The 25,917-nt window shown below is 37.1% G+C and overlaps 1 long non-coding RNA gene across 1 annotated transcript in view; it reads right to left on the minus strand.

The window, feature by feature from the left end:
- LOC149812666 (uncharacterized) overlaps window positions 1-25,917 on the minus strand; it is a 194,371-nt gene that overhangs the window by 26,272 nt on the left and 142,182 nt on the right. The window lies entirely within an intron of this gene.

Below are 25,917 nucleotides of genomic sequence, written 5' to 3' on the forward strand. Positions count from 1 at the left end.
GTTTGAATTTGAGATTCACATTAGGATGTGACATGATTCACCATTATGCGATCCGTTTGTAATACTAATTAAGTTTTGATGTCCTTGTGTCTTCCTACATGTCAAATCATCACCTTTGTTGTAAATAGAAGCCCTTATTTAGTAACAAAAAAATATTTCCTTTTATTTTTTATAATTTATATAAAAACAAAGCACTCAAAATGGTTACCGAATATATCATGATTTTCTTTAAATATCAATATTGCTTTCAACAATATTATATTTATTTTACTTGATCAGGCTTCAATAAATGCAATCACTATTTTCAGGAATATAAGGATAAGATGACAATTAACATCATCCACCACTTAGGTAACGCGTTACATCTGTATATTCAATGGCATTCTTCACCACATTGTTAGTTCTGTTTGTAACTGAATATGTGATTATAGAATGCTCATATGTGTTCTAAAGCAGTAAAAAAAACTCTATATGTGATTCTATCATGCTCATATATGCTCTAAAGCAGGCAAAAAACTTTATATGTGATTCTATCATGCTAATATGTGTTCTAAGGCAGTCAGAAAAACTCTATATGTGATTCTACCATGCTCATATGTGCTCTAAGGCAGGCAAAAAACTTTATATGTGATTCTATCATGCTCATATGTGTTCTAAGGCAGTCAGAAAAACTCTATATGTGATTCTATCATGCTCATATGTGTTCTAAGCCAGTCAGAAAAACTCTATATGTGATTCTATCATGCTCATATGTGTTCTAAGGCAGTCAAAAAACTGAATATGTGATTATAGCATGCTCATATGTGTTCTAAGGCAGTCAAAAAAAATGTATATGTGATTCTATCATGCTCATATGTGCTCTAAGGCAGGCAAAAAACTCTATATGTGATTCTATCATGAATGATATGTGCTCTAAGGCAGGCAAGAAACTCTATATGTGATTCTATTATGAATGATATGTGTTCTAAGGCAGTAAAAAAACTCTATATGTGATTATATCATGCTCATATGTGTTCTAAGGCAGTCAGAAAAACTCTATATGTGATTCTATCATGCTCATATGTGCTCTAAGGCAGGCAAAAAGCTGTATATGTGATTCTATCATGCTCATATGTGTTCTAAGGCAGTAAAAATATTATACTGAAATATTATATAAAAGGTCAGTACTGATAAAAAAAATATACTGAAATAAATTATATCCAATGCACATAAGTTAAGGCAATCAAAGTTACATGAAATCTAACGACATGCAATATATTGCATGAAACTTTCATACCTGAGAGGCACCTGCAATCGAAGTTCCCCTGTTCAGCAAAAAATTGTTGAACTCAGATCGGAGAACGTCGGTGATAGTTTCATGGAAGTAGTCACGCATTGTGTCCTTAACGATCTGGCGTACATCATCACCGAAAAAAATAGGATGCTGCTTGGAGCTTATGTCGATTGCTTGAAGTCTGTGAGTCGTGACTAGAGAAAGCAATGACAGATGAGGTGTTCATATTACTCCCAAACCCGAACACACAACCCTTTTTGGGTTCACCTGCTGCAGTCACCCATGCTACAGGATCAAATGATGGATGCTGAGTAGAGTCATCGTCATATCGCTCTACCATCTGTTGCTCATATGCCTCCTACAAAATAATGTTTACAGTATGCATTAATAATTAAGAATTACAAAGAAAATGGTAACTTGTATATTTCAATGATTATTAATAGAATAAATACATATCGTTGTCGTTCTCGCCTTCTCTAATACGAAGTCTCCTGTGGTCTTTCGTTTATGTGTTTCAACAAACACATCCTTATATGGTACAATGCCTCCTTTTTCTGCTTCTTGCGAAGTTAAATGATAAAAGATTTAGTTAACAGGTTTGCAACAATAATTATAAAATTGATATTATATATTGATGAGTTACCATTTTCTTCAGGTGGCTCCCAAAAGTCTTAGATCCACCTGTGTGTAAATAGGCTTCGGGCATTTTCGCTCGATTTTGTGCAGCCTTCGCAGAGCGATTTCGAAATGCATCCCCCGCCCACTTGTCGCACATTCCCTCCCAATAATCTCTCCTGATAGTAATAGGGCCATGGCCCTTCCACTGTAGTGGATCATCTATTCCGCCAGATGCTTTTTTTGATGCTGTCTTCATATTGTGCAGCATGTCTGCAAATCGATTGGCAGCCATCTTCTGCCACACCTTCCTTGCATCATGTTCATCCACCGTAGTCGCGAAGCAATTCAAAGCCTATATATATTTTCAAAAAGTTAGTAGACATGACTATAAAAAAAAATTAAATATGAAACACATTAACTATGACAAACAAGTGTATACCGTGAATGAGGACCACAATCTGTCTATCACCTCTTTTGAATACTCTTTCCATTGAGCGACCGGTCTTAGTAGATGTTGAAGAAGTGAATTCCTAATCTCGTGTACTACTTCTTGTGGCTCAAACCTCGTGTTGCACATGAAATGGTACACAGTAAATATCAATATAAAATATTTATAAGATATGCAATAAGTGAAAACGAAATACTTATGGTCGATTATCGATATACACTATTCGAATGAGTCTTCTTGTGCCAGACTGAGAAGACCCTGTATCTTGTGTTGGCTCCTGACTTGTATGATCAACTGGTGTAGATGGGTCATGTACAGGCGAAACATCATCTGTAAAAAAATACGTTAGAAATTCTCAGAATGCGCATTTCAACTAATCAAGCATCTAATTAGTTAAATGATATACCTATCATAGGAGCCCGTGAAGATGAAGGCTGGGCCTCACTACTACTGGATGAACGACCACTGTAAGCTCCACGAACTATATTCTAACAAATAAAAAATGACATACAATACATTCAAAGAATTCGCATCAAGTATTATAATATATTAAAATAATTCAAATCATTCGCATCAAGTATTACAATACATTCAAATCATTCGCATCAAGTATTGCAATACATTCAAATGATTTGCATCAAGTATTACAATACATTCAAATAATTCAAATCATTCACATCAAGTATTGCAATACATTCAAATCATTCGCATCAAGTATTACAATACATTTAAATCATTCGCATCAAGTATTGCAATACATTCAAATGATTCGCATCAAGTATTACAATACATTCAAATAATTCAAATCATTCACATCAAGTATTGCAATACATTCAAATAATTCGCATCAAGTTTTATAATACATTCAAATCATTCAAATCATTCACAACAAGTATTGCAATACATTCAAATCATTCGCATCAAGTATTAGAATACATTCAAATAATTCAAATCATTCACAACAAGTATTGCAATACATTCAAATAGAGGTTTGTATTACAAGATTTTGCTCACTAGCTTGAGAATTCTTCCTCATCACTTGTTTGACTTTCATATTCTTCTTCTTCTTCTTCTTCATCTTCATCTTCTTCTTCTTTATTGTTTGCCCATCCACTTGGTATATCATTTGGATCACATTCTTCTATGAATGTTTCATCGGCCAATGGAGATATGACATGCATATCATGCGCAACATCGTGACCATAAGAGAAGTCATAGATATTATCTGATTGATAGTAATCACTGTCTTCAGCTAACTTGTATTCTTGTAACTTATCATACTCAGGGTATAGTTTGGACTTCACCTTGCAAACTGCCCACCATTCATTTCTATCTGACTTTTTTGTACTCGGATATGAAGTATAATAAACTTGTTGAGCTTGCGAGGCTAATATGAATGGTTCATATGCTGCAAACCTTGATTTATGATTCACCTCCACAATGCCTGAGGATTTGTCGAGTCTTGTTGCAGTTGGATCAAACCAATGACACTTGAATAAAATTACCATATTATTTATGCCTAAGTAAGTCAACTCCATTATTTCCTCTATAACACTGTAGTAATCATGTTCATTGTCACCGTAACTGCTACCCTTGACACACACGCTACTATTCATCATTGATTTGTTTATACCGTAATCTTTTGTATGGAATCAATAACCATTTACGATGTACCCGTTGTAATATTGCACAACTTTGGTCGGACCATTTTGTAAATCACATATTCCTTGATCTTTAACATCACCATGGCAGACCTACGCACAAACATAAACAATGATTGTGATCACGACCAATTAAGTAACTTAGTGTTGTTTACAAGTACACAATTTATGTTAGCGTCCTTACCAACTGTTTCAACCACTTCACAAACTTAGTTTTACGTTCTTTTTGTACTTCTGCATCAGTGAGATGTGAAACTTCTCTTCGCAACTCCAGATCAAATCGTCTGCAAACCACAAATACTTATATTACCGAACCATGTATGCACGTATAGAACATAAAAGGATTTATAATTGTGTTGCGTTTACATATACTTACTCAATGTATAGGTCGATCGCTAAACAATTAAAAAGAATATAGATGTGTGCTGCATCTTGCTCTCGATCTGGCAAGAGCCTTGATCGGCAACTACCAAATGCATGCCCAAGTGGTTGAAATATCGACAGCTTGTGAGCTACAGTTACTTGTTCTCCATCATCGTTACGAGGCGGGCATGTATAACATGTTGGAATTTGAGGTTCAAAGTACATAGATGAAAAATTTGAAATCTCTTCTAAAGTGTACGCCTCACAAATAGAGCCTTCTACTCTTACTTTATTACGAACCTTTTTTTTTTAGGTCAAACATGTATCTGTCAAAAATATATATTTCAGATTTGAAATATCTGTCATTGAAGAGACAAATATAAGAAAACATATACCTTTCAAATGGGTACATCCATCGATATTGCACAGGGCCACCAACCCTTAGTTCATAAGGCAAATGTATGATCAAATGTTCCATAACATCGAAAAATGCTGGCGAAAAAATCTTTTCTAACAGACAAACAGTGGTGATGACAGAGTCCTCAAGATTCTTTACATCAGATACTACGACTTCCGATGCGCACAATGTTCTAAAAAATTCGCTCAACTCAGACAATACCCCCCATATAGGTTTGTCTAACATATCATAGAATGCTAGGGGTATCAATCGTTGCATAAAGATATGACAATCTTGGCTCTTCAACCCATATAACTGTCCATCGTCAATCTTCATAGCCCGAGCAATGTTAGAGACATATCCATCTGAAAATCTCAATTGTTTCAACCATTGACATACATGCTTTATTTGATCAAGTTCAAGCACGTACTTTGCCTTTGGTTTCAGTACTTTGCCATTATACTCTTTGAGTTCCAATTCTGGTCTTTTATATATTACTTTTAAATTCATACGGGCCTTCGGATTATCCTTCGTTTTCTCTTTAACATTCATTACTGTATTCAACACATTATCAAACACATTTTTCTTCACATGCATCACATCCAAATGATATCGTATCAATAGGGTCGAACAATATGGTAGTTCCCAAAAAATAGATTTCTTTGTCCAATTGCGATCCTTCCCAAATTCACAGAAGGGTGTAGGACTGCGGGCATCTGTTAATACATCTGGAAAGTATCACAATCTTCTTAGAATCTCTATGCCAGACAATCTTGTGGATGAACCTTTCATTTCAGTTGTGCCTGCTCTAAACGCATTCCTTTGTCGTCGGAACGGATGGTCGATGGGTAGAAATCGACGATGGCACTCAAACCAGCAAGGCTTCCTTCCATGCATCAATCTAAAAGCTTTGGTATCCTCCATGCAGTACGGACATGCCAACCTCCCATCTGTGCTCCAACAGCTAACATACCATATGCAGGGAAGTCACTGATTGTCCATAGAACAACGACCTTTATATTGAAACTTTATTTTTTGTGGGCATCATACGTGGTAACACCGTCATCCCACAGTACTTTTAGTTCATCAATCAATGGCCTTAAATATACATCAAGATTTTAGCCAGGTGAGATCGGACCAGGGATCAACAGAGACAAGAAAAGATTTGAACGCTTCATACACAAGCTTGGTGGAAGGTTGTATGGAGTTATAAATACTGGCCAGCATGAGTATGGAGTTGATCTACCCCCAAATGGATTAAATCCATCTGTACATAGACTGAGTCTAACATTTCTCACTTCCATTGCGAAGTTCTGATGAGTACGATCAAAGTGCTTCCAAGCTTCAGCGCCAACAGGATGCGTGATCTTTTATTCATCGTGTCAAACTTTATTTGCATGCCATCTCATGTGTTTAGCTGTCCTTGAAGACATATACAATTGTTGCAATCTAGGAGTGATAGGAAAATAGCAGAGCGACTTATATGAAACTTCGTTTGATCTCGTGCTACCATTGCCTCTTGTCTTTGACTTGAACCGAAGATGCCCACATGACAGGCATGATATGTTCTTTTCCTGATCCTTGAAATACAACATGCAGTGATTTGGACAAGCATCAATCTTTTTGTACCCCATACCTAGAGCGTTGACCATAACTTTCGCACGATAGAAATTTTGTGGCAATTTATCATCTTTGGGCAACATATTCTTCATAATCATGCACAAACGGTCAAAACATGATTGACTCAAATTATACTCGGACTTCAAATTCATTAGTTGAAGAACTGTAGACAAGATAGTGTGACTCTCGTAACCGTTCCAAAGTGGCTCATCAGCATCTCTAAGTAAATCATAAAATCTATTAGCTGCATCGTTTGGTGATTCTTCATCTACTGCAGTTCTTACATCACTAGGACTCATAGCAGAACCCAGTTCTGTTCCTGCAGCATCAAATATCAAATTCATATATGGATTATCGTGCACCATATTCACCCGTGCATCAAAATTGTTTATAAATTCTTCTCCATAAAACGTCCAATTCTGATAATCACTCACAAAACCCTTCCTGTATAGGTGATGTCTAACGCCATGAGGTTCTACAAATCGATTATTCTTACAAATCTTGCAGGAACACCTAATCTGACCTGTGTGATCCACTGTACTGACACTTGCCATTGCAAATTCAATAAAACTTTCAACACCATCCATATATTCATGCGATAACTCATTATCCACTATCCTATGGTACATCCATTCACGGTTTGCAGCCATTTTGTCGTATGATGTTACAAATAGTATCCTAACCAGTTAAAAGAGAACCATCAGAATGCTATGATGAAGAAAATATCAAATTTATCATGCAATATATAATGTCATACAATCACAAGAATTATGATGCATGCATTGATAACTTAATATTTTCATGTGCAAATTATTCATGACACAATACATTCATTTGAAGCATGCTTTCATTATACAATTTCACATGGAAGCCATAATCAAATTGAAAGTAACTACATGCAAGCATGGATACAATCACATCAAACATTGCAATACATCGAAATCATTTATATCAAACAAATATCAAACATGTACCTGCAGTAAACACACTTCAATATCCCGCAAACTACTACCATGCCTAGCATGGAATCTGTACTCCAAAAATATGAACACTTCTATTCTCATACATTAAAATCATGCTCAGCATGATCTCCGAACTCCAACAAAGCAGTCCTAGATATCAACAACTAAGTGAGTGTGTGAACAATAAAGTGTTATATTCAATAAATTAAATAACATGTGATGCGCTTGCATCACTTACTCACCACGAGTATTTACCCGATTTGCATTGTTTTTGTCACTTACTTACCACGGGTGGCGAAGCACAAGCGAGTTTCGTTGAAAAATTTGCAAAAAACACTGTGTTAAAATGAAGTCACCACCTGCTGGAAAAAAAAACCGAGGCAAATGAAAAAATCTTGCATAGGCATTTTATCTAAAAAATACGGCCCTTCCAGAAGCCGAGCTTTGGTGCACGTATTAACTCTAGCTTTACTAGAGTTATCCGAGTAGCAGGAACCATCAAACAAACCATAACTGATTTAATGAGTCATTCGCAGTTTCACAGAATGCAGGGGGGCGACCCCATGCTTGCTGGAAACGTAGGGGGGGCGACCCCCTGCCTGCCAGAAATGTAGAGGGCGACCCCCTGCCGAAAATGCAGGGGGACTGGCAGGGGGCGACCCCCTGCCTGCCAGAAACGCAGGGGGCGACCCCCTGCCGAAAATGCAGGGGGTCAACCCCTTGCAAGAAATGCAGGGGGGTCGACCCACTGCCTGCCGAAAACGCAGGGGGGTCGACTCCCTGCCTGCCGGAAACACAGGGGGGGCGACCCCCTGCGCCCTGCTGCCGGAAACGCAGGGGGTCGACCCCCCAGCATTTCCGGTCGACCCCCTGCCGGAAATGCAGAGGGGTTGACCCCCCTCCTGCCGGAAATGCAGGGGGTCGACCCCCCTGCCAGAAACGCAGGGGGGTTGACCCCCTGCTACCGAAAACGCAGGGGGGTCGACCCCCTGCTGCCGGAAACGTAGGGGGTCGACCCCCTGCTGCCGGAAACGTAGGGGGGCGACCCCCTGCCGAAAATGCAGGGGGTCGACCCCCTGCCGAAAACGCAGGGGGTCGACCCCCAGCCGTAAACGCAGGGGGTCGACCCCTGCCGAAAACGCAGAGGGGTCGACCCCCTGTCGACGGAAATGCAGGGGGGTCGACCCCCTGCCGATGGAAATGCAAGGGGGTCGCCCCGCCTGCCGACGGAAAGGTTTACCTGCGTGTCACCGAGCGGAGGTGGGAGGCTGACGGAGAGTGGCGGCCGGCGAGCAGTGGATGGTGGGGGCCGGAGAGAGGCCAACGGGCAGTGGGAGGGAGAGGGCGGGAGCAGTGGAAGAGGCAGCGAAACAGGAAAAGAAAAAGAGGGTTGGGATTAGGGATTTACGCGACATTTAGCAACGGAATTATTCCATCGTAAATCAAAAATACGAAAATAGCGACGGAATATATTTCGTCGCCAAATCCGTCGCTGAATGGCGCGACAATTACGATAAAATACGAAAATAGCGACGGAACCTATGTCGTCTCTATTTTCGTAAATAGTATTCATTTTAGCGACGGATTTGTTTCTCTAGTTAATTCGTTGCTATTTAGCGACGGAATAATTCCATCGCTAATTCCATAGTTTCTTGTAGTGTCCACACATTTGTACAAATATATTACGAATCTCTAACTGTAATTAAAATTACTATAAACATTTGCAACATATCTGGGTGAAACTGTTGACATTCACACAAATATATTGCAAACCTCTGAATGTAGTTAAAATCACTTAATAGATTCACAATATATTTGTGCAAACTTTCTCACATTTACACAAATATGTAGCAAACTTCTTTATGTAGTTAAAATCAATGAAGAGATTCGCAATATACTGAATTGCATGAATGTCCTTGCATTAACACAAATATGTTATGAACTTCCAAATATTATCAAAATCAATGAAGAAATCAATATATTTATGCAAACATCTTCATGTTTGCACAAATATGTTGTGAACCACCAACTATGTTTAAAATCCCTATGGAGATTCACACCACATTTATGTGATTTTTTTCATGATCGTACAAATTTGTAGCAAAACTCTGCATATGGTTAAAATCAAACTAAAAAAAAACACATGATATTTACGCGAGATAACGTTCACACAAACATGTTGTAAATCTCTTCGGTGATTTTAACCATATTTGGAAGTTCACAACATATTTGTAGGAACATGAGAAGGTACATTGGATGTCATCGAGACATTTTTTTTATGTCGAGATGGTGACTTGTGAAACTTCAAAAGAAATTTCTGTGTTCATACGCAACCAATTCATATTTATGTTTTTTTCACCGACTAGACAAAAAGGGCAGCTTTCCGTGCGTCCAAATCAAGGTGTCCCCAACATACTTTATTGCAATTGGTCCATCATTTCTTTTGCATAAAAAATTAGTCGCTTGTCTAAATTATTGCCTAAAAAAATCAAAATGTCATGTATGTTGTCTCCAAGAAAAAAATCAAGCACCATGTTTTCTACCAAAAAAAAAAACAAAAACTTTCATGAAAATAATAAAATAAAAAATGATCATATTATCCTATATAAATAACACCATGCAAAACCTAAATATATATCGAAATCTCCCGCATGTCCGAAACCATTGATTCTTGTTTTTTTAAGACAATTTTTCTCTTCAGAGCATATTTGTGCAAATTTCTTAACATTCCCACAAATATGTTACGAAATTTTAGAAATAGTTAGAATTATCAAAGAAATTCACAACATATTTGTGTGAACCTCATGACATTTTCACAAACATGTTGTGAACGTCCTCACATTCACACAAATACGTTGAGAACCTCCAAATATGGTTAAAATCAAACTAATAAGATTCACAACATTCACATAAATATGTTCCAAACATTCAAATATCATTGAAATCACCAAGGAGATTTGCAACAGGGTTGACCCTTTCATGATCGCAAACTACGAACCTTCGAATATGATTAAAATAATTGAGAAGATTTTTAACATAGTAAAAAAAAATAGAAGTATTTATATGAGTATGAAATCATGTAATTGTAAGATGAGAAGATTTGTAACTTGCATTAATAATATTATAAAAATATCATATAATGCATATTATATATAATATATTGATAAGATACTATAAAATATACACTATATATATATATATATATAAACTTAACATGACCCTACCGAATCACCGGGTTGAGCCGACGGAGTCACAAGTCACTCAAAGACGAGCCAAGTGACAAGTCACCCTTGAATTTGTTTGATGCAAAAATTCATGATACACCCTCCTAAAGTCATGTTGTGCAAGGGCCACTACCACTGTTTGCTCACCCATTATCGTCTCTTGGGTTCTCAATGCCCAGTATGCTGTTTTTGTTAAAAAAATAAAACAGAGCAAACAGTGGACCACCTTTTTGTTCATTCCTCTTAGGTGGAATCAAACTTTTGAGTATAGTATACGGTCTAGACTTAAGTTTAATCGAGTCTATTATGAGAAAAATCATACTCAGACCCGATAAAAACTACGTGAACCAGAACCGGTCTATACCAGGTAAAATATTATTTTTTATCATTTTTACATTAAAAATTTGTGGGTCTAAATAGAAACTTGGGTGGGGCTTGGGTGTGATATCATGTCCAAAGGTTACAGGGAAGAAACCTTCACCCATTTTATCATGCACTTGGACATGCACACACAGACAGAGTCATTATTGCAAAACGTACCATGAGTGAATGAGGAAAAATTTGTGCAGCACCCAAAGATGTAAATATCAAATTTTCACGAGAAACACATTTTAATAGGAATCCAACTCAAGTAAAACAATTTCATTCCTTTGATGAAGATGAACAATCTTAAAAGAGCCACCAAGGTGACTTCAATTTTAATTCTGAATGAGGATTTCTTTGAAAAGAACCATACAAAAGGTACAACTAATGGGATATGTTTTAGCACTACACACCACCTCCGCCTCACCCCACACCACCTCCACCTCACCCCACCCACACCCCAAAACTAGGGCTGATAAATGAGCTGAACCAACTAAACAAAGCATGTTTGGGGTAGGCTTATTTACCAGGGGGACTGTGCTCGTGTTCTTGTTTAGCAGAGCCTAGCACAAGCTTGGCTCCTAGCCGAAAATGAGCTGGCTTGTGTTATTCATACATAGAATATATATTTTAATATATATTGCACTTAAAATATATATTTTATATATTAAACTAAATAGTTCATATTTTATATGTATATTTTTCATGCATCCTTCTCTTAATATCTACTTTCTGCATCCTCCTCTTTATATATCACACATGAAAAAATATATACATTTTTATCTATATGAGCTCACCTGATCCGAACACCCTGTGTTCATGCTTGCCTCACTTAAGCTAAACGATTTGCTCATGGCTTGGCTCACAAGGTATATGAGCCGATAATGAACGAGTTCATGACAAGCTGAACCAAGCCGAGTCACGAGCTGTTGGGTTCATTTACCAGCTCTACCTCCAACCCACCCAAAATACAAACAAAAATAAATACATAGATGGGGTTTATGTAAACTAGTTGCATTAACTTGCATAATTACACCAAGGTACAAGTTAAAAACATAAAATCAGCAAGAAAGATTAAAAAAGCAGGCATAATTACAGCGATGAGTCAAATTCTCTCCAATTGCAAAAGTGTAATGGCCAACTTTGTCATCCTTTCGCCAAGGGGGCGAAGTATTACGAGATGCATTGTTGAAATATATGGAAGAACAAAGATTGTTCGTGATTGTGTCATTCCCAACTTCTTGCCCACAGTAGAGTGTTGGTTGGGCCTACACATAGCCATCGATTCAATTCCTTCTTAAGAACCAAAATAATAAATGCAATCATTTACATTCTTGATATCATTATTCTACAAACTGCAAATTTGTTTTGAGAACAAACAAAGGAATTTCTCAACATTCTTACTGAAAACCATATAGTTCTCTAAAGATTTGCCAGTAAAAACATTAGTTTCAACCAAGTGCTAAAATAAGCTACTGAAGTTGAATGGGAAGAGCTTGAAAGCAATAAAGGGGGATCAAGAATTGCTTCTTGGATCGAAGAATGACTCAAACTATGTATTATGTCCACACAGTTTCTTCTCTTCTCAAAATCGAAATGAATAGGATCTAACCAAACTTGTAATCACAATCTCCTCATAACTAGGATGTAGAAGAAACAGGATCCCACTAGTGAGATATTGCAAGCAACTGAATTTTTCTGCGAAAAGCTAATTTGTTTTTTCTCGTGACAATGCATCACTGGAAACTTGAAGATAATTTAAAATCTCGAAAATGGCAATGCCATGGGAATCTCATCACCGAAAATCAGGAGAAAATGGTTTCGAAAGCCAAAAAGGAAAAAGGAAGAAATTCAGAATCTAAGAGAGGCCTCTTATTATGCTTCAACTTGGTAACAAAATTCTCCTTAATTTCCCTTTAAAGATTCAAATTCTTGTATAGTTGAACAATAGAAGATATTCCAAAACCAAAAACTGAAAGAAAAGAAATTGTTTTGTCTATAACAACAACAACAATGCATCAAAACACCCAATAGGTAGTTCGGAAAACAAAGCACGATTATGATAAAATTCAACATAATCGCTCAGAATTGCTCAACATACAGATCCATCTGTTTTCAGAACAAAAGACAAACCGTATCCCCAAATTAAATAATGCCAACAAGTCTAAGATCAAAGAAAACGCGATAAATCATCCAAAAATCAAAGAAAATAGAAGAAAAAAGAAGGGAGCGGAGGAAAAGAGAGGTCCCAAAAGGGAAGGAGGGACGTCCCACGTTAGCCTGGGTCATTTTCTAGGCCGTTTCTCCACTTGGGTATGCGGGAAATCACAGGTCCATTGTGTCCCCATTGCTCTCTTCCTCCAAGCAGGGGCCTTTTTTTCTTGAGATTTTCCCTCTTTTTGTCTCCTATTTTTTTTCTCCCCAAGGAAGAAGAAGGAAAATTGGTAGGGCGAGAATCGTCGGGTTTCTCTCCTCCAATTCCAACCCAAGCTTGTCCACCCGAATCAAGAATCCTGAACGGGACAACCCGGACAGGTGAGGTAACTCTGTTAGGTATGGCAAGGGCAATCAATTGGTCAGGTTTGTACCAGGTACCCAACCCAGCCGAACCCAAATTCCTGGGTATGGGCATAAAAAGTGGATCTGAACCCAACCCTAGCAATACATGGGCTGGGCTTGGGTTATGACTTTTTCCAGGTACTCGTCGCGACCCGAGTATTTTCTATGCATTTTCAATAAATGTAACTTTTTGAAACTTTATGGGGCCGATATCTGATCCGAGTCCGATATACTTTTTCACAACCTAACTTAAAAAAATCCCACGATAGGTACAACCCATATAATTCTAAAAAAAACCTTTAAAAATGTCCAAAACACCAAAATTCACTAATTTTCTCAATTTTTTTCACAACAAAAACTTTTTTTTCTGTTGATCACTGGACGGCAAGAGTTTTTACTGTCATTTAGTTGGCTTCCTTTTGGTTCGGATGACAAAAACTTCTTTTTGTTGTTAGATTGTCAAAGGACAAAAGTTTTTGCCGTCCTCCTTCAACCATTTCTCTTTTTGGTCTGCCCTCCTGTCTTTCTCTCTTTTTTATCCGAATGTCCTGATAGGCCTAAGGCTCATCCTTATCCTTTATCTCAATGTACATCCAACATGCATCCAGCATTTTAAGATTTGAACCATTTGGTTTCAAATTAACTTGCAACGTCCCATCACAAGGTAACGTTTAATATCATTTTCTGCATTCAGGATTGACATACAAAACCAACTTGGTTATTTTCCATGCATGTCCTAAATTAAAAACATAGGCAACCTCTTGATTTATGGGTATGGGTTGGGTTTGACTCAGACCCGACCTGTGCCAAACCCTATAGGGTCAGGGTTTAGTGACAAATAAGAAGGCCCGATTAGAATCCATGTTAGACCTGAAGGGTCAGATTAATATATGAAGCCAAGTATGGTTTGTGAAATTTCATACAAAAGCAATTTAAAATAAAAAAAATATTTTTTCGTACCAGAGTGGGCCTGACCGAGTTCCAATTAGTATCCTCAATTTCCAAAACAGGTTATATGTTCCCCCCCGAACAGGGCAGTTAGCTACATCTCATGATCGGGGGTCCCAAAGAGCACCACGTATGTAAGCATGTGCGTCTCGTATCCCCATGTTTGTCAGCATTAATTAGCGTTGGAGTTTGATAAGATTGCAAAGACTTAAGTATCCTCTCCTCCATTGGTGCAAAAAAAAATGACGGTTCTTGAAAAGGAGTGGTTGTAAAGACTTAAGTGCCCCGAAGATGATTATTTAAGACCCAGTCTCTGCACTGCAGGATTATCCGAGAAAGAAATCTCCCCTGGAGGAGGCCCATGAACATCAACCCTCTCACTCTCTCTCCCTTCTATTTCTGCTTCTGTGCACATCCATTAGAAGATCATACATTGCTCCATCAAGCACCGACTGACCTGTACATTGACTCTTGTGAAGCCTGATTCAGAGTTTTTACCCTTATAGGAGGAGGGTTTGGGGGCTCCTCCCAGCGTGGGTATCATCATTCAACTAAATGAGTTGTAGATCCTGATTCAGAGTTTTTACCCTTACAACAGAGGGGTAAAAACTCATCTCACTCTCTCTCCCTTCTCTCTCTACTTCTGTGCACATCCAACAAACGATCCAACATTTCTCCATCAAACACCGACTGACCTGCACACTAACTGTAGCATCGTTCAACTTCATGAGTTGTGGAGCCTGATTTAGAGTTTTTGCCCTTACAGGATGGGGGTTTGGGGGCTCCTCCCAGCGTGTGTAGCATCATTCAACTTGAAGAGTTGTGGAGTCTGATTCAAAGTTTTTATCCATTCATATTTTAAGGCATTAGATCTCATTTTTGAACATCCACGCATGTGCAGTTTGCTTTCATCATGTTCAGTTGCTTTCTAGATTATACTTTGAATTCTTGTGCATTTTAGATCTATCGATTTGTATGTAACCAGAGCTCATTTTAATCTGAATTTTTTACTGCAACTTCATGCATATATCTTCATGCTCTCCACCAAAAATCAGATCATTCTGAGTTTGTTTGACCCACTTTAAAAATCGAGATTCAAAACCTGTTATTTTGCACCGTCAGGATTTTAGCAGAATCAGGACCAACTTGCGGAAGTAATTTCTCCCTAACCAGAGATGATCTTTACGATCCGTAAAAAGGGTTGTTTTCTAAATTAAATCTAGTTTGTTCATACCAAATTTCAGCGATTTCTATGGTGTTTTCATACCAGTTTCGGGTCAAAAACCATAACCCTGTCACCCTGTGTCATTTTAACGGCTCAGATTTTGATCCATTTTGTTTGAATTTTATTTTCCTAATGGAAGATCATTTTTCAATTTTGTAAAACGGGTTCTCTTCTTTTATGTGTCTAGTTTATCCCTGCAAATTTTCAGAATTTTTCATGGTCAATTACTATTTTATTTTGATTAAATACCAGAACCTTGTATCCAGATTTTATAAATGTTCTGATTTTGGCCCCCATATCATGACTGTTGTAGCACTTCTTCAACAAATCGTTATTTGATTGACAATATTCTTCAGCAAATTGTTGTTATGATTTGTTTGAGTCTCTAATGAGTCCCTACTATGATTTGTAGTATTTGTGGGTCTCCAATGAGCCTCACAATGATTTATAGTGTTGTCCGATCTTTTAACTATGATTTATAGTGCTTTGGGGTCTCCAACGAGCCCCACAACGATTTGTAGTGTTTTTTGGTCTTTTAACTATGATTTATAGTGTTTTCTGGTCTCTAACGAGACCCACAGCGATTTATAGTGTTGCTGGACCTAGCTATAGCGATTTGTAGTGTTTCTCGCTAAACACTACAGCGATTTGTGATACAAATCGCTATCCGAATCAGGACCAACTTGTCAGGGTCATATCTCCCTAACCAGAGATCGAATTTTAAATCCGTAAAAAGTGGTGTCTTTGTTATGAAGTTTAGTTTATTTATGTAAATTTTAAATAATTTTTATGGTCATTTGATACCCCATTTGGATCTAAAACCATACCCTATCAGTCTATCTTATTTGAGTGACATAGGTTTTTATTTCATTTTGTAAAAGTCATATCTCCCCAACGGAAGATCATTTTCCAAATTCGTAAAAAAGGTTTTCTTCCTCTATGTGCCTAGTTTATATCTGGAATGTTTTATAACTTTTTATGCTCATTTGATATTTCAAACCTGTTAAAAATCGAGACACATAGAGGAAGTTTCAAACTTTTTAAGTTTTATAACATTTTATAACATGCCTCGGTTTTTAACAGGTTTGAAATATCAAATTAGCATAAAAAGTTATAAAACTTTCCAGATATAAACTAGATACATAGAGGAAGAAAACCCTTTTTACGGATTTGAAAAATGATCTTCGGTTGGGGAGATATGACTCTTACAAAATAAAATAAAAACCTATGTCACTCAAATAAGGCAGACTGATAGGGGTCTGGTTTTAGATCTAAATGGGGTAACAAATGACCATAAAAATTATTGAAAATTTACAGGCATAAACTAGACTTCATAACGAAGACACCACTTTTTACGGATTTGAAATCCGATCTCTGGTTAGGGAGATATGACCCTGACAAGTTGGTCATGATTCGGATAGCAATTTGTATCACAAATCGCTGTAGTGTTTAGCGAGAAACACTACAAATCGCTATAGCGAGGTCCAGCAACACTATAAATCGCTGTGGGTCTCGTAAGAGACCCGAAAACACTATAAATCATAGTTAAAAGACCGAAAAACACTACAAATCGTTATTTGATTGGCAATATTCTTCAGCAAATTGTTGTTATGATTTTTTTGAGTCTCTAATGAGTCCCTACTATGATTTGTAGTATTTTTGAGTCTCCAACGAACCTCACAATGATTTATAGTGTTGTCCGATCTTTTAACTATGATTTATAGTGCTTTGGGGTCTCCAACGAGCCCCACAACGATTTGTAGTGTTTTTCGGTCTTTTAACTATGATTTATAGTGTTTTTGGGTCTCTAACGAGACCCACAGCGATTTATAGTGTTGCTGGACCTCGCTATAGCGATTTGTAGTGTTTCTCGCTAAACACTACAGCGATTTGTGATACAAATCGCTATCCAAATCAGGACCAACTTGTTAGAGCCATATCTCCCTAACCAGAGATCGGATTTCAAATCCGTAAAAAGTGGTGTCTTCGTTATGAAGTCTAGTTTATGCCTGTAAATTTTCAGCGATTTCTATACTCATTTGATACCCCATTTGGATCCAAAACCAGACCCCTATCAGTCTGTCTTATTTGAGTGACATAGGTTTTTATTTCATTTTGTAAGAGTCATATCTCCCCAACAGAAGATCATTTTCCAAATCCGTAAAAAAGGTTTTCTTTCTCTATGTGTCTAGTTTATATCTGAAAAGTTTTATAACTTTTTATGCTCATTTGATATTTCAAACCTGTTAAAAATCGAGACACATAGAGGAAGTTTCAAACTTTTTAAGTTTTATAATATTTTATAACATGTCTCGATTTTTAACAGGTTTGAAATATCAAATGAGCATAAAAAGTTAAAAAACTTTCCAGATATAAACTAGACACATAGAGGAAGAAAACTCTTTTTACGGATTTGAAAAATTATCTTCCGTTGGAGAGATATGACTCTTACAAAATGAAATAAAAACCTATGTCACTCAAATAAGGCAGACTGATAGGGGTCTGGTTTTAGATCCAAATGAGGTATCAAATGACCATAAAAATCGCTGAAAATTTACAGGAAGAAACTAGACTTCATAACGAAGATACCACTTTTTACGGATTTGAAATCCGATCTCTGGTTAGGGAGATATGACCCTGACAAGTTGGTCATGATTCGGATAGCGATTTGTATCACAAATCGGTGTAGTGTTTAGCGAGAAACACTACAAATCGCTATAGCAAGGTCCAGCAACACTATAAATCGCTATGGGTCTCGTTAGAGACCCGAAAACACTATAAATCATAGTTAAAAGACCGAAAAACACTACAAATCGTTATTTGATTGACAATATTCTTCAGCAAATTGTTGTTATGATTTTTTTGAGTCTTTAATGAGTCCCTACTATAATTTGTAGTATTTTTGAGTCTCCAACGAACTTCACAATGATTTATAGTGTTGTCCGATCTTTTAACAATAATTTGTAGTGCTTTGGTGTCTCCAACGAGCCCCACAACGATTTGTAGTATTTTTCGGTCTTTTAACTATGATTTATAGTGTTTTCTGGTCTCTAACGAGACCCACAGCGATTTATAGTGTTGCTAGACCTCGCTATAGCGATTTGTAGTGTTTCTCGCTAAACACTACAGCGATTTGTGATACAAATCGCTATCCGAATCAGGACCAACTTGTCAAAGCCATATCTCCCTAACCAGAGATCGAATTTCAAATCCGTAAAAAGTGGTGTCTTCGTTATGAAGTCTAGTTTATTCCAGTAAATTTTCAGCGATTTCTATGGTCATTTGATACCCCATTTGGATCCAAAACCAGACCCCTATCAGTCTATCTTATTTGAGTGACATAGGTTTTTATTTCATTTTGTAAGAGTCATATCTCCTTAACAGAAGATCATTTTCGAAATCCGTAAAAAGGGTTTTCTTCCTCTATGTGTCTAGTTTATATCTGAAAAGTTTTATAACTTTTTATGCTCATTTGATATTTCAAACCTGTTAAAAATCGAGAAACATAGAGGAAGTTTCAAACTTTTTAAGTTTTATAACATTTTATAACATGTCTCGGTTTTTAACAGGTATGAAATATCAAATGAGCATAAAAAGTTATAAAACTTTCTAGATATAAACTAGACACATAGAGGAAGAAAACCCTTTTTACGGATTTGAAAAATTATCTTCGGTTGGGGAGATATGACTCTTACAAAATAAAATAAAAACCTGTCACTCAAATAAGGCAGACTGATAGGGGTCTGGTTTTAGATCCAAATGGGGTATCAAATGACCATAAAAATTGTTGAAAATGTACAGAAATAAACTAGACTTCATAACAAAGACACCATTTTTTACGGATTTGAAATCCGATCTCTGGTTAGGGAGATATGACCCTGACAAGTTGGTCCTGATTCGGATAGCGATTTGTATCACAAATCGCTGTAGTGTTTAGCGAGAAACACTACAAATCGCTATAGCGAGGTCCAGCAACACTATAAATCGCTGTGGATCTCGTTAGAGACCAGAAAATACTATAAATCATAGTTAAAAGACCAAAAAATACTACAAATCGTTGTGGGGCTCGTTGGAGACCCCAAAGCACTATAAATCATAGTTAAAAGATCGGACAACACTATAAATCATTGTGAGACTCGTTGGAGACCCACAAATACTACAAATCATAGTAGGGACTCATTAGAGACTCAAAAAAATCATAACAACAATTTGCTGAAGAATATTGTCAATCAATTAACGATTTGTTGAAGAAGTGCTACAACAGTCATGATATGGGGGCCAAAATCAGAACATTCATAAAATCTGGATACAAGATTCTGGTATTTAATCAAAATAAAATAGTAATTGACCATGAAAAATTCTGAGAATTTATAGGGATAAACTACACACATAAACGAAGAGAACCCGTTTTACAGAATTGAATAATGATCTCCCATTAGGAAAATAAAATTCAAACAAAATGGATCAAAACCTGAGCTGTTAAAATGACACAGGGTGACAGGGTTATGGTTTTTTACCCGAAACTGGTATGAAAACACCATAGAAATCACTAAAATTTAGTATGAACAAACTAGATTCAATTTAGAAAACAACCCTTTTTACAGATCGGAAAGATCATCTCTGGTTAGGGAGAAATCACTTCCGCAAGTTGGTCCTGATTTTGCTAAAATCCTGACGGTGCAAAATAACAGGTTTTGAATCTCGATTTTTAAAGTAAGTCAAACAAACTCAGAATGATCTGATTTTTGGTGGAGAGCATGAAGACATATGCATGAAGTTTTAGTAAAAAATTCAGATTAAAATGAGCTCTGGTTACATACAAATCGATAGATCTAAAATGCACCAGAATTCAAAGTATAATCTAGAAAGCAACTAAACATGATGAAAGCAAACTGCACATGCGTGGATGTTCAAACATGAGATCTAATGCCTTAAAATATGAATGGGTAAAAACTTTGAATCAGACTCCACAACTCATCAAGTTGAATGATGCTACCCACGCTGGGAGGAGCCCTCAGACCCCCCTTTTCTGTAAGGGTAAAAACTTTGAATCAGACTCCACAACTCTTCAAGTTGAATGATGCTACCCACGTTGGGAGGAGCCCCCAGAGCGCTCTCCTATAGGGGTAAAAACTTTGAATCAGGATCTACAACTCATTTAGTTGAATGATGCTACCCACGCTGGGATGAACCCCCGGACCCCCCTCCCGTAAGGGCAAAAACTCTAAATCAGGCACATAAGTAGAGAGAGAAGGGAGAGAGAGTGAGAGGGTTGGTGTTCATGCCTTCTCCAGGAGGAACCCTTTACCTCCCTTGATTTCTTCTCTAGAGAGAGAGAGGGTTTTACAGTGTTTTACGAAGAAGAAAGAAGAAGAAGATGACGATGGAGCAATGTAGGATCGTCTGTTGGATGTGCACAGAAGTAGAGAGAGAAGGGAGAGAGAGTGAGAGGGTTGATGTTCATGGCCTTCTCCAGGAAGAACTCTTTGTTTCCCTTGATTTCTTCTCTAGAGAGAGAGAGGGTTTTACAGTGTTTTACGGAGAAAGAAGAAGAAGACATGTTTGTCCTTTTTTTGAACAGAAAAAGAAGAAGACTTTGAAGAGTCAACATCATCCTCGACTTTCTGGATGGAGGACATGTTTGTCCTTTTTTTGAACTGTTTGTTTTTCCTTTTTTGAATGAAAGGCATTTTTGTCATTTTCTCAAACCATCACTTTATGGAGAAGAATAGCAAGAAAGGGTACTTAAGTCTTTGCAACAACACCAGAGTCCTATGCAAAGTTATGTCAACATACACGGGAATACGAGCCCCATGTGCTTGTATACGTGGTGCTCATTCAAAGCCCCGAACACAGACATGGGATTCAGTGAATCATCAGGGGCGAACATACACCACCCTCTCCTCAATTTCAATGTAAAAATGATAAAAATATTATTTTATCAGGTATGGTTCACGTAATCCTAATAAGATCCCGGGTATGGTTTCTCTTATGGTAGATCCGATTAGACCCAGTTCGGGTACCATAATCTCAAATCAAGTTTGGGTATGGTTCTACCTGGGTCTGAACCAAACCTGATCCATTGACACCTCTACTCTTGATAGGGAAGCGAAGAGGTTGGATAGAGCTGAATATCAACCTAAACCCAACATGCTAATGTCAAACTAGAATCCTTAAATTAAGATCTGAATGTGCATTTGGATCACATTCATATATGTCAAATTAAATTGTTTTTGGATCCTGATCGGTTCTGATTGCCTTTCTCACTTTCCATCCCCAATCAAAGACAGTTCTCGGTGAATATACACACTCAATTTGCCTTTCTCACTGTACATACACACTCAATTTGCTAAAAAAAAATCCCTTAAAGATGGGTACAACCCATATGATTCAAAGAAAAACGTTCAAAATTGTCTAAAAATATCAAATTTCACTAATTTTCTCAAATTTTTTTCACCACAAAAACTGTTTTCCGTTGGCAAGAGTTTTTACCGTCCTCCTTTAGTTGGCTTCCTTTTGGTTCATAAGACAAAAACTTTTTTGCTGTTAGATCATCAAACGACAAAAGTTTTTGTCGTTCTCCTTTTAGTCTAGACAGTAAAAACACTTTGCCATCTAATCATTGGACGACAAAAATTTTTTGCCGTCCTCCTTGGATCATTTCTCTTTTGTTTTGGGTCTTTCTCTCTTCTGATCTGGACGGAAAAATTCACCGAACGTCATCGGGACATTTTTCTTGCCGAGACTTAGAAGAAATTTTGGTGTACATGTGCAACCAATTCATATTTATGTTTTTTCTACCCACTAGACAAAAAGCCCAGCTTTCCTGGCGTCCAAAGCAAGGTGTCCTCACGAGACTTTATTGCAATCGGTGCATCCGTCAAGTCAAGCCGGATCATGCACATCAATAATTCAGTTCATGTCTTTATCAATAAGAGGCTTGTCCACACGTACCAGACAAAAATAATATGACACTATTGGCACCATTTTGTTCTCATTTTGTGAGTTGAAGTCCAAAAAACTCCAAACAAAAGTAGCCTACTCAAACTCAAAATATGACAAATTTGCCAATTTTTTTCAACGATTTCATAATTTTTTTCTTGAAAAATTAACCGCTTGTCTAAATTATTGCCTGAAAAAAATCAAATGTTGTGTATATTGTTGCCAAGAAAAAATCAAGCGCCATGGTTTCAACCAAAAATACAAAACAAAACTTTCATGAAAACAATAAAATAAAAAATGATCATATTGTCCTATATAAATAACATCGTGCAAAACCTAAATATATACCAAAATCTCCAGCATGTCCGAAACCATTGATTTTTGTTTCTTTAAGACAATTTTTCTCTTCAGAGCATGTTTGCATAAATTTCTTAACATTCTCACAAATATGTTAGGAAATTTTAAATATAAAAATAATAATAAAATATTATTTTTATACCAGAGCACTTCTCAAAAAAAAAAAAAACAAATTTCATAAACCTGACCCGAGTTCTAATTAATACCTCCAATTTCAATGTAAAAATAATAATAAAATATTATTTTATAAGATATGGTTCATGTAATCATTATAGGATCCTGGGCTGGGCTTCTCTTATGGTGGATCCGATTAGACCAAGTTTCGGTACCATATAATCTCAAATACAGTTTGGGTCTGGTTCCACCTGGGTCTGATCGAAACCTGACCCATTGACACCTCTACCCTAGATAGGGAGCGAACAGGTTGGATAGAGCTGAATAATGACTGATACAGCGAGAGCTGTCCCTCCAATGTGTATGATCTGCATTAATTAGGGTGGTTGATGGTTGCGATTGCGATTGCGATTGCCTTTCTCACGTTCCATCCGCAATCAAAGACCCTGGTCCTGGTCTGGGTGAATATATTAATGCTCGCCAAACTGTAATCGATTAGTATTAGAGCTGCAAATGGATTTGATATGATCGGATATCTGATCTGAGTCTCATATGTTCTTTTTACACCCATTTTTTTTATGATGCTCAAGTGTTAATAATTCAAAATTTGTTTTTTCAAGATCTCTTTCGAGTGTCCCCAAATCTTAGTTTCATTCCACACAACATAACTTAAAAAATCCCTTAAAGATGGGTACAACCCATATAATTTTAAGAAAAAACTTTTAAAAATGTCCAAAACACTAAAATTTACTAATTTTCTCAATTTTTTTTCACCACAAAAACTTTTTTTACTGTCCTCCTTTAGTTGGCTTCCTTTTGGTTCGGACGACAAATACTTTTTCGTCATCGGATCATCAAACAACAAAAAAATTTTGTCATCCTCCTTTTAGTCTAGACACTAGAAACTTTTTGCGATCTAATCACCGGATGACAAAAAATTTTGCTGTCCCCTTCAACCATTTTTCTTTTGGTCTTTCTCACTTTTGCTCTGAACGGCAAAAATTTTTCCCATCTACTATATGATGGCAAAAACTTTTGGACCAATGTGACCCTGAATATTCAAATAGGCCTAAGGCTCATCCTTATCTAGGGATGGCAGTGGACCGGGGCAGGGCGGGGGACAAGGTCTCCACCCCCGCCCCGTCTCTAAAATGTAACCTTCATCCCCGGTCCACCCCCGTGACGGGGGAGACTTTGGACCTCCACCCCCGCCCCGTCTCAACATTCTAATCCCTGTCCCCGCCCCGTCCCCGTCCCCGCCCCATCCCCGTCCTTGTATAAGAAAACCAATTCTCCAAAACAAAGTATGCTTATAATTTTTAAGAAAAGATAAAATTAATGACACCTGAAGCTTCAAACAATACAATTGTCACCTTTAGATGGTAAATTAAATTATAATGGTGAAGGTATACTTCTGTCCTTGATTTGGGGAATTCATGAGAAAACGATGAAATTGGGATTCTCGTGAGTTCCCAAACAAAATAAAATTGTGGGGGCCAGTGAGAATTCTCATTTACAAGAATGCTCATCTCAAAATCCAAATGCACCCTGCGAAAAATCCATATGAGGATTTCTTTCCCCCAACAATTCATCAAGCAAAGCTCTGTTATCACAACTATTCAACATTAATTGGAAATCTGACCAGTGTCATTCATAATTTTCAACATACAGGAATGAATAGGATATCACTTAGTCGGAGCTAAGCCAATATCATTCCACAACCAAAAGGTTTGGTGTGATAATATATGTGTCCAAACACATTACAAAAGTTACACAAAGCAAGTTGTTGAGCTCTAAGCTTTCAACACAAAGCACAGGCCTAACCTACCGGTAAGGCCCAGCCTGCCAAGAGTATTGGGCTATCAATGCAAGTTTGACACCTCCTGCAATGCAGAACAAAATCAGTAATTACAGTCAGTGATTACAGGTATTAGAATGATCAGTTCCATGACAACAAAGACAACCTTTATGGGAGTTGAAAAGTTTAAAACATTTAACCGTTTATGGGAGGAAAAGTTCCATGACAACAAAGTTTAAAACATTTATGGGCTATTTTTCTGTTCATTCTTTTTCATATGTAGCCATTACAAAATGGTTACATATGAAATTAGTGGGGGCAAGCAGGGATAGATGGTTATATTTTTCTGTATTATTTTTTTAGTTCATTCTTTTTAAGGGCTATTTTTGTAGAACATTTATTCATTCTTTGTGGATATGATTACTGATGTATACAACATTACTAGATAAAAATTTTGCTTCTTCATGTTTTTATGCAATTGATAAAGTACCAAACATTGTGGTATGTAAAATCCAAAGTCAATAGACAGGAGAGGATGATAAATTCTTTTCATAAATGAGAACCTAACTCCTGTTTCAGAAATGACTCGACTCGATCTTTGCTATGTTTGGTTCAGTTAACCTGGCTCAAACGTGGTCCCTCTGAGTACACATTCAATAAAGGCATAAACAATATGTTTAATGGATTTAGTTCATATTCAAGTCTATGAATGTTCGTCACATGCGATTAATAAATGATAAAAGATCAAAAAGAAAAAGAAAAAAGAAAGATGATTGACACGACAGAAGATAATGACTGCGAAGGAAGAATGGCAAGACATGATGGTGATTATTACCATGATTTGCATCTATAATTGATTAAGTTATAATTATTTTCCAATTCTACGGTTCCGTCTACACAATTATTTCCAGTTGTCTACCAACGTGGCTCCACCTGTCTGGTAGGATCCCCTAGTGCACGTCACTTTGTATTGGGATGTTGCAGGTTCAAAACCCAATGGTATAGTTGTATAACTGGTAGGGGTCTGCCTAACCCCAGCTTGCCT

Source organism: Nuphar pumila, chromosome 16, assembly GCF_984573655.1.
Source record: "Nuphar pumila chromosome 16, dmNupPumi1.hap1.1, whole genome shotgun sequence".
Classification (NCBI taxonomy): Eukaryota; Viridiplantae; Streptophyta; class Magnoliopsida; order Nymphaeales; family Nymphaeaceae; genus Nuphar; species Nuphar pumila.